We start from the raw sequence: 18731 nt of genomic DNA on the forward strand, positions 1-18731 counted from the left end.
TATTAACTCGATGTGTTCATATTCATATTTTGTTTACCTTATATGTTTACGTAATGACGCACACGCAACCTCGTATAGGGGGCGTGGGCTTAGTATTTTGTGTATAAATAAGGCCTGTATGCCATCATGTCGTTGGGGGAGTTTTATTTTGAAACTCTCCTCTGCGTGTGCACCGTACACTGCAATAAACTTATTTGTCATTCTGCAATGATCCTCAGATTATGACTCTTATTTATTCAAGCTTTTAACAGATGGCGCCCGAATAGGGACGCAAAAATACCGGAAGCTGAGCACCTGAAAAAAACACTCCTCGGTCACTCAAATCTGAGCGCTCGTAAGAATCAAGGTAAAAGGCACCTTTTGAGGAAAGCCTGAGTTTAAAAAGTTGTTTTGAGTGGTGTGTAGAGAGATGTGTTTTGAAGGGTGTCTCATTCTGGGTTGACGGGTTTACCTAGCAGTTTCAAATAAGTTTATTTGTCTGTTCCTGTATCCATTTTAAAGTGTTATAGATGTTAAGTTTTATTGGGATTAAGGTGAGAGTCCCGTTAAAAGTTTTAGTGTTTTGGTGATGAAGGTGAGTGTTTGTATGCTTAAAGGATTGTTTTTCAGACTGTTCTGGGTTGTGATAAATATTTTTGTTGTCTGAGCAGGAAGGGTCCCTGATTGTACATTTGCTCTGTCTTGTCATTAACATACTAAGTGAGTTTATTTATGGATATCTGTTTAGAAGGTCTTATCTGTATCCATGTTATAAAAGTATAAGGTTTATCAGGACTGGGTTGGACCCGCTGAAGTAATTCAAGTGTTTTCTTGGCTATGCTTATGGTGAAAAAATCAGAATAATAACATGCCAAAAGAGTTGTACGCAATCAGCTTGCGCTGATTATTGTATCAGGAGTATTGTACAGGTCAATTAAATGTGATTACTGTAACAGGAGAATAATGGGAAACCAAAGTTCTCAAAATTTGCCGTTAGAGGTTGTGTGTCTGCAGACAAAAATAATAAAGAATGGATACACAGAACAAGAAGAGACAATATAAATATGTTTTGTTGGCCAATGAAAATACACATGCAAGTCCCAGTGAAAACCATGCCACCCCAATGAAAAAAGTTTGTTTGCAATAAATTACTATGGAAGGAAGCGTGAACCTATGGGCAGCCGCACCGGTTTTCTTATTCGTAAGAATGCGAACGCAAGGGCTCATAGTGGAACCTTCTAACTTTCAGTGATCCCTGTGTGTCTGTGGTAGTATAAATCTTTGGATTTTATGAGGTTTTTGTGGCTAAAGTCATGCATGGCAGGCCCGGCTGGCGGACGCCGCAGAAATCAGGTGTGAACTTATCAGCTTTTCCTTCCATTTCCCCACATGCAGTAAGTGGTTATAAATCATTTCCTGATATAAACTCAAGTTTCGGTGCCGGCAAGTAAAATTGTTGTGCCCTTAATGGAAAGTGGCTAGATGGATTTGATACCCTAATGAATTTTTCCTGAATGATTACCTGTGTGAAAGATAAACCATGCTAAGTATCACGTATGCACAAATCACCATCCAGGAACTTGCAAGTACGTACAAAAACATGAATATTATATGCTCACAATGAAGTCTAAATTTTTACAAGGTTTTAAAAGGTGTACATCAAGTATAGAAGGATTAAAAGAATGCGGAAAAAGAGAGGGCCTATATTTAGCTCTGTCACTGGGGAAAGTTTAAAAGGTTTATTCGTTTTGGCCAGACGGATAAGTGTTTTAAAACCAGGAGATTCAGTATTCTTTTTTCCTTCTGCTCAAATGTCTGCAAGAAAGAGAATCAGAACAGCAGCAGCACAGGTCGTGCCCCCACCTTTTTCTCCAGCGCGAAGAATGTGCCAAGATACGAAAGTTAACTCAAAAGCTCCGGAGCATCAGAGTAGTTTTAAATTCAGGTTATTTATGAGAATAAAGAAAGAGAAGGGAACTTTTATTAATATAGGTGTAGGGTGAAATTGTTCGGTAATAGGGGAAAAATGTTTTTATTTTATTTGTTCGTTATTTTTGTGATATTGTGTGTTCTGTATTGTGTGTAACCAGTAAAAACACATTTCAATTTTATTTCTATGGGATTAGGATATGTTTGGGAATATTTTATGTTTAAAAATGCGGGTAAAAGCTCATAAGCATTGTTTGAAGTATATATTGTATTATATGTTTTTATGTATATAACGCCATTAATATGCATAGCACTTCACAGGAGTGGTGCACGTCGTAATCATATAGGTATCAAATGGTAAAGATAATAGGTCATGGAATAAGTGATCCAGACATAAAAGTAACAGTTGAGCAAAGAGAAGTCCCTGCTCTGAGGAGCTTACAATCTAATTGGTAGGTAGGGAGAGCGTACAGAGACAGTAGGATTTGATTAGAAGCCAGGAGAGGAATTTCAGGAGGGGAAACGCAGAATTAGAGTTTAAAGAGTAGAGTGATTCTGGCAGCAGCGTTTAGGATAGATAGAAGGGAAGACAGGTGAAAGGCAGGATGGCGGGATAGTAGGGGATTACAGTAATCAAGATGGGAGAGAATGAGGGTCTGAATCAGAGTTTTAACAGTTGAGCAACAGAGGAACAGGTGTATCTTTGTGATATTGTGGAGGGAAAAAGCGACAGGTTATAGAAATATTTTGAATGAGAGAGGAGAATATGAGAGAGGAGTTGAGAGAGTGACCCCTAAGCAGCGTGCTTGGGTTACTGGATGGAAGATTCAAGAGTAATGTGGAAGGAGATAATAGGGTCAGGTTTGGGAGGAAGTATGAGGAACTCTGTTTTTGCCATGTTAAATTTAAGGCGAAAGAGGGCCTTCCAGGATGAGATAACAGAAGGACATTCAGAAACTTAGGTTTGTACAGCAGGTGTAAGGTCAGGGGTTGAAAAGTAAATGTGGGTGTCGTCAGCATAAAGGTGATATTTAAACCTAAGATATGTTATTAGGTCACTTAGAGAGAGTGTGTACAGAGAAAAGAGAAGAGTGTGGTCCACAGAGGAAAATGCTTCAGAGAGGTGGAGTAATATGAGCAGAGTGTAATGACCTCTGTCTTGGGCAGCATATAGGTCATCAGTTATTTTAGTGAGAATTGTCTCCGTGGAGGGAGCAATGCAGAAGTCAGATTGTAGAGGGTTTAGGAGAGAATGGGTGTTGAGAAAATGGAGCAAGCAAGAGAATACAAGACAAGTTCAGTAGTTACAGTAGAAAGAAAGGTAGGGTCAAGCTTGCTATTCTTGAGTCATGGTATAGCGGTTACATGTTTGAAGGAGAATGGAAATGTAGCAGATTAGAGGGAGAAGAGGAGATCCACAGTGATGGTGACATTCTCTTCTGATACAGTGGAAAAAAATCAAGGAAAGCAGGAAGAAAGCAGAAAGCAAAGTAGAATAGGAGGAAACAGAGGGAATGTTCTGGTGTATGGATTCAACCTTTTTCTTAAAATAGTCAGCAAACGTCCTGAGGTGAGATGAAGGAAGAGTTAGTGTGAGGTAGACTTGTGAGTGTTGATTAATGGAGAGAAATAGGTTTGTGTAGCTTGAAAAAGGACAGAATTGTAACAGGATAGCATAAATTTGTAGTGAATGAAGTCAGTGAAACTATGAAAGAAACAGAAGGCATTAAAAAGAACTGAGTGGAGGGAGATAGCATGAGCGTGTGGGAGCTATTTGTGTGTTAAGAAGTTATATAAACCTCAGCTATATAAAAGCCCGTTGGTTAATTTTTGAGAGGCCATAAAAATGTAGTTCTTAGGGCTCTGGATAAAGCTCCATGTATTTAAACTTTAAGCAAAAGTTCCAATCCAATAATTATTATTTTTCAGGAAGAAGCTGGTGTGCCGTTATCTTATCTGTTCAGGGTCAATTGGCGAAACGCCCAGAAACAAAATGGCTTTTTGCCCGGGAACAAGTCTTATAAAAAAAAAAAATTTCTTTAGTCAGATAATATGCAGAATGTCTTTAAAATTATAACGCTGACCATGTGCTCAGCACAGTGCAAAGAGATTATATAAAGCAAGAAATTAGTGTGAAGTCTTATACAAAATCATTTGTCTATTAACAGAATATGTGATGTATGTTATAACTTTTAACCATTTATTTTTTCCAAAGGTGTCCGTAAGCAGTGGTTATTGTCAAAAATTGCTGTGTAATCTAGAATGGGTTTGCCAGGAAGGGGTGAATTTGGGAGTCACCTCTCATTTGTGGGTGTGTCTTGTGTATAGGGTTAAATACAGGGGATACATAGTTGCAAAAGCAGTTACATAAGTGAATAAGGTATGCATTATATACAAGGCATTTCAATTTTTTTAGCAGAATAGTTACAGGGGAGTGTTTGGGTAAAAGCCAGATAGGGATTGGCTAGGGAAATTTGTATGGGTAAAATAATTGCTTAATTGGGAGTGAATATTTTTTCCATGACTGTGTATAGTATTGGGAGAAGAGAGATTGGCCTGTAGTTTGAGACAGTGTTTTTTGTCCCCACTTTTGAAGATTGGGACAAACTCTGGCAGTTTCCCAGGTCTTAGGGATATGGCCTGCAGACAGGATAGAATTAATTATGGAAGCAATTAGTTTGGCAAGGGTTGAGGCCCCAAAGTTTCAGGAACTTAGATGGATCAAAGTCAGGTTCACATTGGCTACTGAGTTTTAATTTGAGGAACATTAATAGGGAATACCTCTGTCTATATGCAGATGCTAAGACAGGAGTAAACACATTGATTCAAGAATTTATTCCTAGGTATAAATTATCTCCCTATGAGACACTTATGGGAGGACTTGTGACTATCAGCAATCCAAAGGAACGAATTAAGGACCATGTTATTGGTAATAAAACAATAAGTTGTATGCAACTAATACATTTTTTGAGTCTCTCTAGGCAAAGTTGAAAGTGCACCTACTCGAGATGGGGTTAATAGTCACATATTTCCTACGCAAGCATGCTCTTCATCCCAGGTGAAAAGGCCTAAAGTAACCACCAATACAGCAATTAAAGTGGCAGAGTTCTTTTCCTGGACCCAAAGCTCATTCCAGCTCCACCAAACGTTCCAGCGCCACCAAAGACCAAAGTCACCTAAAGCACAGCCGCATCAAGTTAACGTCTTGCCGAGTCAAAACTCTAACTGTTAACCAACGAGAAAAATAGGACACCAGGCTAAGGCCCGGTTTTATCAGTACATTTCATTTTTTCAGAGACTCAATATTTTTATTCTTTACAGTGTGTTAAGTTAGAAATTTAAGATGTATGTACAATTGAGCCTTGATGGGAGGATTGGTTTCCTGGAAGCGTGGTTTGTGAAAGCTCTTGTATGTGTTTTGGCAGTACTCATCACTCTATATGTATGTGTCATGTGCAGCAAAACTTTGATCCAGAAGTGTGTTGCACCTCCACCGAAAGGAGGGGGTCACCCAGGGGCATGTGTCAGCCACAAGGAAAGGATCATAAGTCAGCCATGTTGACCCATCACAGACATTGTCTGTTCTGATATTCTGAGTGAATGATGTATATAATGCGTGCAGGGGTGAGGATCATGCATTTCGCTTCCACAGATACCAAACCCCCTCAATTCTCAGTAATAGAATGTTGTGAGGATTCTTAAAATATATGATGATAGAGATAGATGCCATTTCTTTTATCTAGCAACTGCATACCCAAAGAAAGGCTGCTTGCATAAAATAAGGTTTTTAGTATTATGTGTATAATTTCTGTATTTTTCCATTTTTTTAAGGGAACCTCTTTAAAGGGTGTATCACACACTAGGAACAAGAATCAATTTATGGGTCAAGTGTCTCAACCAACCAATGAAACCTGTGTAAGAATGTATGTTTAGTCAGATAACAATTTACAGGAGGGATGTGGCCTTAATTTTGCAGTTTTTAATTTCATCATTAAACCAAGAACAGGTTCAGATTAGGCTTATGGCCTTACAAAACAGAATTGCTTTAGACTATGTTTTAGCTTCAAAAGGAGGGGTATGTGCCCTAATTAAGGAACAATATTGTGTTTTCATTCAAGATCAGTGTAGCAGTGTACAGCATGAACTAGATGAAATAGAAGAGATTCAAAAGAGGCTTACAAAGGGAAGTGACAGAATATCACGCTTGGGGTTAGATGGATGGCTTAAATCACTTGGAGCAAAAACTTATAAATGCTTTGGTGTGTTTGGGGGTGTTACTTGTTGTCATATATGTGTGTGTCACGTGTTGCAGAGGTATGATCCACAAATGTGCCACCCCCCTCCAATCTGATGCCAATCTTTGCAGATGCCAGAAACAGCAGTCCCTTGAAGAAAGAAGATGCCGATCAGTTATTCAACTCCAAAAGACATGTTGGGGCCACAGCGCCTTACGAGATTATGACAGTGAAGGGCACGCGCCCTTGTCCTCTGAGTTATACCAATGAGCACTATCAAATGATGGAGCACCCCAGTACACAATATGAATCTGTCTATGCTTCCCTGGACTAACATCATAAACTTAATTCTCAAAAGCATGTTTTAAGAATAAAAAAGGAGGGAGTGACAAAGTGAGAATATGATGCAAGGAGGGGGGGGAGGTCTGACATAACAGCACTGGGATATAAGCAACCATTTTGAGTCAGCATCCATCTTAGGTGCCTGATATTGTCTATTGTCTGTATGAAAGTTGGTATGGAAGTTAGTTTAAAGACACCATTTTTATTTTTTCTGCTCCTGAAGTTTCAAGTGACATTGAGCTGTTCAACTAAGCCACAAGACCTTGAAGAGAAGAGCAAAGTGCCAATGTTATGAAAATAAGAGACAGATAATGCAGTGTCTCGCATTCCGAGGGAGGTGCCCATGAAGTCCGTATGTAGAGTAAAAGTCACCGACCCGTATAAAGAATATTAGTTGAGTCATTTCATTTCTAATATGAATCCCATAATAATGTTATTAACTCGATGTGTTCATATTCATATTTTGTTTATCTTATATGCTTACGTAATGACGCACACGCAACCTCGTATAGGGGGCGTGGGCTTAGTATTTTGTGTATAAATAAGGCCTGTATGTCATCATGTCGTTGGGGGAGTTTTATTTTGAAACTCTCCTCTGCGTGTGCACTGTACACTGCAATAAACTTATTTGTCATTTTGCAATGATCCTCAGATTATGACTCTTATTTATTCACGCTTTTCACAACGGGTTTACCTAGCAGTTTCAAATAAGTTTATTTGTCTGTTCCTGTATTCATTTTAAACTGTTATAGTTGTTAAGTTTTATTGGGACTAAGGTCAGAGTTCCGTTAAAAGTTTTGGTGTTTTGGTGATGAAGGTGAGTGTTTGTATGCTTAAGGGATTGTTCAAACCGTCCTGGGTTGTGATAAGTATTTTTGTTGTCTGAGCAGAAAAGGTCCCTGATTGCACATTTGCTCTGTCTTGTCATTAACATACCAAGTGAGTTTATTTATGGATATCTGTTTAGAAGGTCTTATCTGTATCCATGTTATAAAAGTATAAGGTTTATCAGGACTGGGTTGGACCCGCTGAAGTAATTCAAGTGTTATCTTGGGTATAGTTATGGTGAAAAAATATGATTGGGGAACAGTCTCGTGACAGGTCCTTATTTGCATATTTCAGAACAATAACATGCCAAAAGAGTTGTACGCAATCAGCTTGCGCTGATTATTTTATCAGGAGTATTGTACAGGTCAATTAAATGTGATTACTGTAACAGGAGAATAATGGGAAACCAAAGTTCTCAAAATTTGCCGTTAGAGGTTGTGTGTCTGCAGACAAAAATAATAAAGAATGGATACAGAGAACAAGAAGAGACAATATAAATATGTTTTGTTGGCCAATGAAAATACACATGCAAGTTCAAGTGAAAAAAACACATGCAAGTACCAGTGAAAAACACGCCACCCCAATGAAAAAAGTTTGTTTGCAATAAATTACTATGGAAGGAAGCGTAAACCTATGGGCAGTCGCACCGGTTTTCTTATTCGTAAGAATGCGAACGCAAAGGCTCATAGTGGAACCTTCTAACTTTCAGTAATCCCTGTGTGTCTGTGGCAGTATAAATCTTTGGATTTTATGAGGTTTTTGTGGCTAAAGTTAGGCATGGCAGGCCCGGCTGACTGAAAGCCGCAGAAATCAGGTGTAAACGTATCAGCTTTTCCTTCCATTTCCCCACAAGCAATAAGTGGTTATAAATCATTTCCTGATATAAACTCAAGTTTCGGGGCCGGCAAGTAAAATTGTTGTGCCCTTAATGGAGAGTGGCTAGATGGATTTGATACCCTAATGAATTTTTCCTGAATGATTACCTGTGTGAAAGATAAACCATGCTAAGTATCACATGTGTACACAAATCACCATCCAAAAACTTGCAAGTACTTACAAAAACATGAATTTTATTGGCTCACAATGAAGTCTACATTTTTAAAAGGTGTACATCAAGTATAGAAGGATTAAAGAATGCGAAAAAAAAGAGGGCCTATATTTAGCTCTGTCACTGGTGAAAGTTTAAAGGGTTTGTTCATTTTGGCCAGACGGATAAGTGTTTTAAAACCAGGAGATACAGTATTCTTTTTTCCTTCTGCTCAAATGTCTGCAAGAAAGAGAATCAGAACAGCAGCAGCACAGATCGTGCCCCCACCTTTTTCTCCAGCGCGAAGAATGTGCCAAGATTAGAAAGTTAACTCAAAAGCTCCGGGAGCATCACAGTAGTTTCAAAGTCAGGTTATTTATGAGAATAAAGAAAGAGAAGGGAACTTTTATTAACGTAGTTGCAGGATGAAATTGTGGGGTAATAGGGGAGAAATGTTTTTCTTTTATTTGTTCGTTATTTTTATGATGTTGTTTGGCTGTGTATGAGAGAAGTTTTTATATTGTGTGTTCTGTATTGTGTGTAACCAGTAAAAACACATTTCAATTTTATTTCTATAGGATTAGGATATGTTTGGGAATATTTTGTGTTTAAAAATGTGGGTAAAAGCTCACAAGCATTGTTTGAATTATATATTGTATTGTGTGTTTTTATGTATATAATGCCATTAATATGCACAGCGCTTCACAGGAGTGGTGCACGTCGTAATCATATAGGTAGCAAATGGTAGAGGTAAAAGGTCATGGAATAAGTGATCCAGACATAAAAGTAACATTAAGGAAGAGAAGTCCCTGCACTGAGGAGCTTACAATCTAATTGGTAGTTAGGGAGCGCATACAGAAGCAGTAGGATTTGATTAGAAGCCAGGAGAGGAATTTCAGGAGGGGAAACGCAGAATCAGAGTTTAAAGAGTAGAGTGATTCTGGCAGCAGCGTTTAGGATAGATAGTAGGGAAGACAGGTGAAAGTCAGGAAGGCGGGATAGCAGGGGATTACAGTTAATCAAGATGGGAGAGAATGAGGGCCTGAATCAGAGTTTTAATAGTTGAGCAACAGAGGAGCAGGTGTATCTTTGTGATATTGTGGAGGAAAAGCGACAGGTTATAGAAATGTTTTGAATGAGAGAGGAGAATATGAGAGAGGAGTTGGGAGTGACCCCTAAGCAGCGTGCTTGGGTTACTGGATGGAAGATTCAAGAGTAATGTGGAAGGAGATAATAGGGTCAGGTTTGGGAGGAAGTATGAGGAAGTCTGTATTTTCTATGTTAAGTTTAAGGCGAAAGAGGGCCTTCCAGGATAAGATAACAGAAAGACATTCAGAAACTTAGGTTTGTATGGCAGGTGTAAGGTCAGGGGTTGAAAAGTAAATGTGTGTATCGTCAGCATAGAGGTGATATTTAAACCCAAGAGATGTCATTAGGGGCCTCATGCAGTAAGCGTTGATAAGGGAAATATGGCCATTTTATAGCCAAAATTGGGTTTGAGATTCAGTAAGCGCCGATAAGTGCTTGATTTCGCCAGGTTTCGGAGCCGATAATTTTGTTATGGCCAGTCGGCTGCCGATAAGCCTGTTTTCGACACTGATCGCCACTTTTTAAATCGGCTGGATTCAACAAAAAAAAACAGCTTATCGGGGCTGATCGGCACTACGAAATTGAGATGTTATGGCCGATTTCTCCCGCCAACTAAAGTTGGCAGTTTGGACGGGAGAACGATCGCTAAGGCTGCCGGAACGGCACTTAGAAAAAAAAAATCTTCTGTACACTGGCGACACACTTTATTTGAGCTCGGCTAGTCCCACGAATTCGGGTATACCCGGGTGTATTGAGGTTTGTGACTGTTTTCTGCCCGAGTGCATTGAGGTATTTTCCAAGCAGGGATTGAAGCATTTTATTCCCGCTGGCTGCAATAATGCACAGTATATATATATATACTGCATTAAAATTCATGAATTTATGCCATCTGGTAGACACGCGAAGCATTGCAGCCTATTAAATCCTAATCATTATCATTTAACAGATCAGCCGCCCATCAGCCAGGCATGAACCCAGGCTGGGAAGGCAAATGCAACGGGGCTTGTCAGAGGTGAGGAGTGGCGCATTCCAGGTATCTGCCAGGTACATACTGGGTATTTGCTCGAATAAAGTGTGTCGGTGCAGTACATCAATGGAAGTCAATGGAGCGGGGACGTATAACAGTATAGTACTGTTTACGTTTCATTGCTTACAATACAAGGGGATTTGCATTACAGTGTGGGGGCATTCCCTGCATTGTGTCACAGCTGACGTGTCTTATTTGCATAACATTCGACTTTTACATGTTTTCAGCATTTGCGGGTCACATTACTCATCATGTGATGATGTGGCAAGGGAAAATACTATACTCAACTCTTAAAGGAGAACCTCACATCATATCACACATTTTACTGAACTCAGCGACAATTATTTACATGATGTCACACATGTCACACATACACCGTATATTCATGTTCCTTTACATTACACAATGCTTGTAATGTGTCACGCATCTTTAAACCTTCATGTACATCTAAATTCTCATGTTTACATCTAGGTTTGGGTCCTCCCTATTTTCATGACGTCACTTATTGGACGCTCAATCACATTGCATGTTTACATTGTAACCGTAGCATTATAAGCACTTCAACCTAACTTATACACACATGTACAGTAATTCATCATTGGGACACCTTGTAAACTCATTCTATAGCAACTATCCTCATTACAGAAATGCATGCATATGCACACGACTATTCATTGTTGGCAACATGTGACAATAACATGGCTAATTACACATGTTACACAAAACTTTTCCCACGTCAATCTCAGCCTTTTTGTCTCATTACATGACTGACTCTTGCGTTCACAAGTGTTACATGCATTGCACATTACACTATTTATTTGCAAGCAATCTTTGTACAAAGCTTCACGTCACATCATTGCCAAATATCATCATTCCCTGCAGAATTCACACAACAAATACTTATAACAACAACTACACACAGCTTGCCACAGAAGTACTTTATTATGTTAATGTAACACCTTGCATTTTACTATGTCACCTGACATCATCACATACCTATTTAAAGGACGCACATTACCTGCTCATTCACAGCTACTCATTTCAAAATGTTGCGAATGTTTAGGAGACGCAGGAACATTCTTTTCTATGACATGCTTGCTGATCAAGAGAATGATATAGGGCAAGGTAGGGACACACCGAGGGACAGTGACAGGGACAGTGACGCGGATACGACAGGGACAGGGAGAGGGACAGGCCGAGGGACAGGTAGAGGGACAGGAGAACAGAGGAGAAGACAGAGGAGACAAGTTGTGCCTCGTCCGCGTCTGTACAGGGAGAGAACCCTGTTAGATGGGATGAGTGAGGAGGAGATTGTAAGTCGCTATCGTTTGAGTTCAGCAGCAATCTTATCTCTTTATGAGGAGATAAGGGGAGATTTAGATTTTTTCACAGCCAGAGGTCGTGCAGTCCCTGGGCTTGTTAAAATGCTGTGCTCATTACATTATCTTGCTTCCGCGTCATACCAGACAACTGTGGGCATAGTGGGCGGGGTCTCGCAATCTACATTCTCGCGGGCCTTAACCCAGTTTCTCTATGCACTCAATAGACGCGCTAGGAATTATATTCATTTTCCTACAGAGGCAACAGAGTGGCTGGAAGTCAGGACTGGCTTTTATAATATAGCAGGGATACCATCTGTGCTGGGTGCAATCGATTGCACACATGTTGCTTTGATTGCACCTAGTCAGAGTGAGCATGTGTACCGCAATCGTAAGCACTACCATTCACTCAATGTACAGGTGGTATGTGATGCCACGATGAGGATAATGCATGTGGTACCCAAGTTCCCTGGTTCCAGTCACGATTCCTCTATCCTGAGGAACTCTTCAGTCTTCCATGCGTTCGAAGAGGGACATTTTGAACCTGGTTGGCTGCTGGGTGAGTACAGATTTACATGTTCTAACACAAAACACATTTGTATTTAGGAATGTTGGCATTGTACAATTTGATCACTAATGTCAGCTTATGTGTGCTCCATTCATTATAGGTGACTCAGGATACGGAATTAGGCCGTGGCTCTTGACTCCGGTGCTAAACCCTCAAACTGAAGCAGAGGAGAGGTACAATGCAGCCCATATATCTACAAGATCTGTTATAGAGAGGACATTTGGCCTACTCAAGACCAGGTTTAGGTGTCTGGACAGAACTGGTGGGGCTCTTCTATACAAGCCTCAAAAAGTGTCTGATATTATCCTTGCCTGTTGCATTTTGCACAATGTTGCACTCAGGCACAATGTACAGTCAGACCTAGCTGAGGCTTTGGTAGACGAGCATCCCACCCATGTAGCTGCTGAAAATGAACAAACAGCCAGTGGTGGCCAGACACGCCAGAATCTCATCAATTCATTTTTTTCTTGTAAGTACAAACAGATATGTTCCAAGTTATACTTTTATAGTTACATTATGTTATCTTAACAAGAATGTTTTTTTATATACCCTTCTGGTAGGACACAGATGAATATGGGTTGCACACCTTTCTTTTCTCTGCTGTGTGCACAAAGGGATGTGGCACCGGTATGTTATTGTTGCACAGGTTATATAATCCCTCTTCAATTGTACTTTAGTTGTGTGTATGTGAATACAACTGGGGTAACAAAGCAATAATATTGTAGCATTGTGTTATTCCTTATGCTAAGACAAAACACATATTATGCCCATACTCATTCATGCTTCTAGTATGCTTACATACAATGTTATTGGTGCAGTGTAACATGTACATCCAGATGATGTGTACACCAGGCTGATTTACATTTTGAATGTCATTAAATATACATGGTGTTGCACATTTAACACCAAATACACACTTTGATGTGTTGTTTACGGTACTGAAGATGGCATGTCAATGTTTACAATTTATATATTGTTCCTTTGCATTATAGGTATATTTGCAGTATGACTGATCATGGTATGTATATTTGCTGACATCTCTCATAAGATGTGGCTACCTCAATCTTCCTATAATTATTTGAACTAAAAACCCAACATATTGGTGTAAACACAAATGTTACATATATGTAGTTTATGTATCATGTATATGCATTTAGCTACTCTTGCGCTTTCATGTGCATTGTATTACAAAATGATTACTCCCATTTCATCACATTTTATGTATGTTTCCTTATAAATTCCATTAATGTAATATAGAGGTGTTTGGAGACAAGGGGATAACTGTACTTATTTGTTTACTTACGGGAGATCATTAATCACGCATAAAATTGACTGATCATAACACTCCATGCATGAATGCCTGTAATCACAACAATGCGTACTACATCTTATATTTAGCAATGTAGGTTTTTTTTAATGCAACGAATTAATAGTGAACATTAATTTAAATTTGTGACATGTGTATGTATAAGTCACACGTGTGTGGATGTGTCCTACATGTACCAAGTGTAAAACTCTTAACAGAAAAGACAATGTTGTCGCAAATGTTACTGTCATTTAGCATTTCTAATTTACCAATATGACAATGTAGGTAATATTTTTGGAATATAAATCACGTCACTTCATCATTATCATGATGATAATTATCAAGTATTCTCACAATTGTAACGTCAATCACGTTCACATTAGCATAGACACACTTTTTAAGACAACTGTTTGTGTCTGTATCAATTTGTGTAGGATCCATGTATAACACCGACAAATGATAACACCAGCTTTATTATGGTAGCTTATATCATCATATTGACTATACTATGTATTTTTCAACTATTAAAAAACACAGTAAACTATAGTTAGTTAGGTTAATGAAATATACACAGAAACGTACTTCATAACATGATGTTGATGTAATATTCAGAACATCATGCATTGGAGGGGACCATAACATCTGGACAGTAACATTATTTGGTACAGTCCCAAACCATTTTATCAACATACCCATGTAACAAGAGATTTTTAACAAGAAATGCCTAGTTGGTTGTAAGTGTCCTTTACATTGGGAGAAGGAGTGGCTCAGTGAGTAAAGACACACACTGGCACTGAGAGTTTGAAGCAGGGGAGTCTGGTTCAATTCCCGGTGTCGGCTCCTTGTGACCTTGGCCAAGTCACTTTATCTCCCTGTGCCTCAGGTGGCAAAAAATAAATTGTAAGTTCCACGGGCCAGGGACCTCAGCCTGAAAAATGTGTCTGTAAAGCGCTGCGTACAACTAGCAGCGCTATATATGAACATGCTCATATTATTATTATTATTATTGTTACATAGTTTCGACAGACATACGTTCCATTACACAATAGAATACACAAATGTGTTAGCAGAGTGGGAATGGTTGTTATATATAAGACACACCATGCCATAAAATGCTAGTAGTAATTAAAGAACACTCCTTAAAAATGCATGAGGCACTCTTTTGCAAAATCATTATGTTAATTAAGTGCTTATGCAATATAGGCATAAGGGTATCTCATTTTTAATTGTTTGTTAATAAGCGCTGCAAGTAATATAAAATTAGTTCCATATGTAGTATAGTAGTCGGTGGCTCCTTCTCACAATCATCTCATATAAAGGTAGACTCTTCTGAAATCATACATTCATCCGATTGTATCTTCCCCGACATCTCTGAAATACAGCAAACACATGAAGGTCAAAGATGGCACCTTACTATATATGTATCCGTGACAACGCGTGACGCAGCTCTATATGATTGTGTAGATACACACGTCAGTCACTTATATGTTAGAAGTTAAAGTGTACATCAGTATGTAATGTTTCTTTAAATTTGTAGCAGGCATAACTATGTATATGAAGTGAACGTTGCCTGTATACTGAAAGATGTGCGCGCACATCTTAGTGTGCGCACGCACTTCACGCTTGGCTCCACTAACTGTTAGCGCATGCGCAAAACAAAGCGTACGTTGTGCGTTCAATACATGTTGAAAATACCAGTAAACATAACATCTTTATTTCAAATACAATGAAGACGAAACTACATTCGTTCTAAACGAGTACATCTGTATTCTTTTTAAACAGACGTGTTTGAACAGAAAGCACGGCCGATAACACAACGCGCAAATGCAATACGTGTGACGTCATGTTAAGCCAGCGTGAAACGCACGCGAACACTCCTCCCACTCAATTAACATTCAGCTAACACCCAGTTGACGCCTACAAACACTGAGCAGCACGTATGACACACTGCAGTTACCGTTACTATAACAAAACATGACAGCCAATAGGCTTTGAGGCGCGCACGTCGCTTGGGGGCGGGACTTACATCCGTAATCCTGTTTAAGGACGCCTTGGCCCATGACAAGGGTCCCACGGCATACGTGGTGGACCCGGTTTTAAATGTTGTAGATGTTGCATGATAACAAAACAGGTATGTGTTAGAGTTATGGTAAAATGTTGCTAATATGTTTAAAGGGATAGCAAAGTACGTATATTTATTCCGTCAGCAATGTGTACTACTCTTTCAGGTTATACTAGATTGTAAGCGGAAACAATTTGTTTGTGTTCGCTACATGTTATGGAGTCTGCAATGTTACGCTGTATCCACGCATTGAAAGTGAAAATGGTGGTTAAAAAAAAAAAAACTTTTAAACGCACAGTCAACGCATAACTGTTGTTATATTTACCATTCTTCTAGAATTAACTCTTCGCCTGGCTGCAACTGGTCGCTCCAGAAATGCAAGGCATTTTCATCCACGCTTGACCCACCCGCTGAATCCAGTATGACACACATCTCCTCCATGAAGCGATCATAGGAATCGGCACAGCTTTCTTCAAACAATTGGTCGGGAGGTAGGTTCATTTCTTCGGGTTCCCATTCCAATGCATTTTCAGCTGAAAGGCTTGGTACATAATCATAGTACTTTTGATCTTGTACAATGTGGGTTTCAGGAATGGAGGGTGCAGATATTGCAGCAGGTATCGATTCAGACGGAACAGTAGTAGCGGATCCATTGCTATTGGCATTAGGAATAAATATGCCTTTCACCACTATATAAGTGCCCTCTTTGAGGCTAAATTGTTTTTCCTGGGCAATCTTCCAGAAACCATGGTTGTGTTCTAGCTTATCCTGCACACGTTCAAAAAAATTATTAGTTGATAAAGTGAATCTTATTGATGAATTAAAATTGCGCGCATGGCTACGGTCTTGGTAATAAGGATATTTTGCACGAATCAAATCATAGATTTGGGCTGTGCTGGCTTTCTGTCCGGGACTGTGCAAAATAGCTTGTGACACCATGAATTTATACCCTAACTGCGGATTCATATTGTTAACGAATTCATCAGCCATGTCAGAGTAGCACAAAAGCTGTGTGCAGGTCTGTGTTCTTTGGTCATCAAAATGAATCTGCTCAATGGCTAACAAATTCCTGTGTTTCCTTGTCAAGGTCAACAAAACTAACTACTTTGACTCCTTATTTCAAACGCCAATTGGATCTGTATTTGTAATTGTTTTACCAGTTGTGGTTAGTGATATGCGACTGTGGGAGAAACATGTATCCTTTTTTTATCTCCTTACTAAAAACATTCCTACAATTTCAAATCATTAACATTGTTTTTTCTTGAAAACTAACAAAGAGCAGTGTGTGAAAATAGTGCTTAGCCAGCCATATCAGTAAATACACACACCTGCAAAAAGAAATGTTTTTTTCCCGCATACATTTCTGTGTGTATTTGAAAGTCTGGTTAACTCCCTGTCTGCATGAGTTTAAATACGTGTGTATCTCTATATATATAAATATATCTCTCTCATAAATATATATATATATATATATATATATAAAGTGTACTATATTGTACTATATGTATATTGTGTGTGTGTGTGTGTTTTTGTGTGTATGTGTGTATATATATATAAATATATATATATATATATATATATATTATATTTATTTTTTTGTTCCTATTGCAGGAGTACACACAACATTGATGGCAGTAAGTAGGCCTTGTATGAAACCTATTTAAATGGTGATAAACATGAGTGAATTAAGTAATAAACATTTGTTTAAGCACAATACTGTTAGAGTCTCACACTTAGTATATTTCTCAAACATTAGGCCTGTATTATTAAAATTGTGTGTTTTCACAAGGAAGCATGAAGTGTATTAGTTTTTAAAATACATCTACAGGTATACCAGTTTAGATATTACTATATATATACACACACACACACACACACACGCACACACACACACACTCTGTGTGTGTGTGTGTGTGTGTGTGTGTGTGTGTGTGTGTGTGTGTGTGTGTGTGTGTGTGTGTGTGTGTGTGTGTGTGTGTGTGTGTGTGTGTGTATATATATATTATTATACATTCTGAGATGTTATTGAAACAATAACACACAAATGATTAAAGGACAAAATTACAATGCCCAAGCAAGGCAAAGGTAAGTAATAATTTACACATAATCCTGCTGTACACGTACAAGAAAGATGTTTGCAGTTACTTAGGTGTTTTTATAATTGCATGTGAATAATATGCACATCCAATTATTACATCAATTAACACACCCAAATGCAATGTTTTGCTGCAAAGTCAATGGCAGCTTCTCTAAACTTTGCAACTGGTTCCAGGTGGACCATTACTGAACAGACGATTAATACATAAATATTTATAACACTATTCATTAATTATGAGTGTTAACATTTCCAAAACTTCACGTGTACAAGAACATAGTTGAAAGTTTGGAAACAACACAGTCTTCAGCATACATACAATATTAATTAGATAATGTGAAGTCAACAAAACAAGGCCAAAGACATATTGAGTGAATTATAACATTTATTTTTTTGGTTCCTTTTGAGAGCGAGTAACAGGCCTGCTTGTTGTCTCTTGCATTTTTTTTTTTTCGTTTGCCACCAACTTTAGCCACAACAGAGCCACTTTGAGTGGCCTCTGGCACTTCACGGGCAGGGCTTGTGGGCAGTGACTCACCTACAGGGCTTTTGGGCAGTGACTGTTCACCGACAGGGCTTGTGGGCAGTGACTCACCTACAGGGCTTTTGGGCAGTGACTGTTCACCGACAGGGCTTGTGGGCAGTGACTCACCTACAGGGCTTTTGGGCAGTGACTGTTCACCGACAGGGCTTGTGGGCAGTGACTCACCTACAGGGCTTTTGGGCAGTGACTGTTCACCGACAGGGCTTGTGGGCAGTGACTCACCTACAGGGCTTTTGGCCAGTGACTGTTCACCGACAGGGCTTGTGGGCAGTGACACATGTGAGCAACTTGGTACACCGTGCACAACACATGGTTGGTCCGTTTCATCTTTCCTGGTCAGTACTAACTGCTTGTGCTGTTGTGTTTTTGTGGCCTCCTTTG

The 18731-nt window shown here is 39.1% G+C and overlaps 1 protein-coding gene and 1 long non-coding RNA gene across 4 annotated transcripts in view; one reads left to right on the forward strand and one right to left on the reverse strand.

Moving 5' to 3' along the window:
* The window catches only part of CATSPERE (catsper channel auxiliary subunit epsilon), an 891786-nt gene that overhangs the window by 709374 nt on the left and 163681 nt on the right, over window positions 1-18731 (reverse strand). The gene's annotated exons all lie outside the window — the stretch shown is intronic.
* LOC142492040 (uncharacterized) lies at window positions 12578-16332 on the forward strand. The gene is made up of 3 exons (XR_012800686.1): window positions 12578-12970; window positions 13336-13361; window positions 16048-16332. It is a non-coding gene; the product is annotated as an uncharacterized LOC142492040 (long non-coding RNA).

Source organism: Ascaphus truei, chromosome 4, assembly GCF_040206685.1.
Source record: "Ascaphus truei isolate aAscTru1 chromosome 4, aAscTru1.hap1, whole genome shotgun sequence".
NCBI lineage: Eukaryota > Metazoa > Chordata > Amphibia > Anura > Ascaphidae > Ascaphus > Ascaphus truei.